Source organism: Propithecus coquereli, unplaced genomic scaffold (genome assembly GCF_000956105.1).
Source record: "Propithecus coquereli isolate 6110/MARCELLA unplaced genomic scaffold, Pcoq_1.0 Scaffold288, whole genome shotgun sequence".
Classification (NCBI taxonomy): domain Eukaryota; kingdom Metazoa; phylum Chordata; class Mammalia; order Primates; family Indriidae; genus Propithecus; species Propithecus coquereli.
The window spans coordinates 962,723-964,729 of NW_012148485.1; the positions used below are offsets into that span (position 1 = coordinate 962,723).

Consider the following 2,007-nt stretch of genomic DNA (forward strand, 5'->3'; position numbering starts at 1 on the left):
CGTGTGATCTCTGTGCACACACGCTTCTCCCTTCCACCCGCCACCTTGAGTCGAAGCAGCCTGAGGCCCTCTGAAGATGCAGCTGCGCCATCTTGAGCATTCCAGCCACAAGAAGCACACGCCAACTAAACCTCTTTTCTTTATAAATTGCCCAGCCTCCAGTACCCTGTTACAGCAACACGACATGGACTAAGACAGTGACGAAAAAGATTTCTCGAAAACCACTGAATTCGTACTCCAGATGAGACCCACGCAACAAACTCTAATGTCCTGCGGGCTCACCCTCCCAAGGGTGGCCAGGGACCGTGCCCGGCCCTGAAGCTCTCCTTTTCTGGGGGACCCATGGTGTTTCTCCCCCTTGCAGCTGAGATACTTGCTTCTAGTCTCAGGCCCTCGCGGACTCGCCTCCCCACCCAGAGCCTGGCTTGCTGGGACTGCGGCTGTGTGACTTTCCCACCCGACTGCCGTAGGTTAGTTCATGATCTTTGCAAAAGCTTGATTTCCCTCTTGATAGGACTAGCCACTTCCTGTTTGGAGAACCAAAAACCGGTCTCCGATCACACAGAAATGTGGACTGTTACCACTCCTCGAGGCCACACTGCTTAATCACTGTATGCCCGGCCCTGGGCTTCCCTGGCACAGTGCTCAGCACACAATGCGCAGTAGTAATGATGTTGGCTGTTGAACACATCGGGGAGTACGCCACAAACCAATTTTCTTTCTATACAACCATTTTCCTGGGAATAACGGAGCTCTTGGAAATCATTTCAAGACTCTACATAGAAGTACACACGTCAGAGATATTTTCGAAGACATGAGGAGGAGGAAGCCATGCCAGTGGCCTAAAAATAACACGGTTCTAAAATACAGCCTAATATATCTCGTAACACAGGTGTGCTACTTTGTCTTTAAATTAAATATTAACACTGCCAGAAAGCTTCCTGCTTGTTCCTGCTTCTAATAAAGTTCATTTTATGCTGTGTTTGGTTGGGTTTTAGTAAATGTAACTCTAGAACAAAAAAGGGAACACACTGTATTTGACAATACAACTTGAAAGCATCCCATTTTACACGCTACAAAAATGAAATTCTAATAATTGTCAAGCCTGAACTACCGATATAATTAAGAAAGGCTTTAATTAAGTTTCCCTTTCCCCCACTACAGAAATAAAAAAAATTAAAAAAAAAAAAAAAACTTACCATCTGCATTCACCCAGAAGCACACGCACGGTTGAAATCAGACCGTCTGAGTGTTTTGGACACAAAAGAAACCTTTGAGAACTCAGATTTGAGCATATGAGTGTCAAGAACCCCCAGAACAGAGCCAATCCAAAACGTGCTACAGTGTTTCCATTCAGAGGGTATCAATGTGCCTCTTTAATGGTGTTTCAGAGTCCCAGGAAATTGTGATTACATGGCATCGGCCTTTCATTTTCTAAAGAATGGATGAAAAGCACGAAAGTCCCCTTAACAATGTGAAGAAAAGTATTTTTTGGTTCTGGTAAACTTCTGCTGTTCTCTGATAAACACTACACAGAAAATGCCTTTAAGATGCCACACAATTATACATACAATCGTAGCTCAGTGGTGCCCGTGCTGGAGAGACTACAACCTCATCCAGGCTGAAAAAGCCCCCCAGCTGGCTATTGTTCTCACTGAACACTCACTTGGTGAAGGATGGTATTCATTCCAGTGATGCCATGAATCTATTTTCCTTTCTCTGTGAGATGCTCTTATGTTTCCATGGAAGTAACCGTAATTCAGGATTTTTTGGGGGGGAGGGAGGGTAATATTTCCAAGTAAAATAACTGTAGGTTTTGGTTGGAAATTTACTTCATCTAGCTGACTCTATATTCACTATATTGTGGAGGAAAGGACTCGATAGTCCACTGTGTGTCCAAATGGTGGAAATAACATTGATCTGGTTATATGATACGTGTACCAAGAGTATTCACTGAGCGTCAGTAAAAAGCACCGAGAATAGGACCAGATTGTCAGTGGATGCTAA

The 2,007-nt window shown here is 44.2% G+C and overlaps 1 protein-coding gene across 1 annotated transcript in view; it reads left to right on the forward strand.

Annotated features, from left to right (window-relative positions):
* Positions 1-2,007, forward strand: part of TMEM33 (transmembrane protein 33) — a 34,937-nt gene that overhangs the window by 8,164 nt on the left and 24,766 nt on the right. The gene's annotated exons all lie outside the window — the stretch shown is intronic.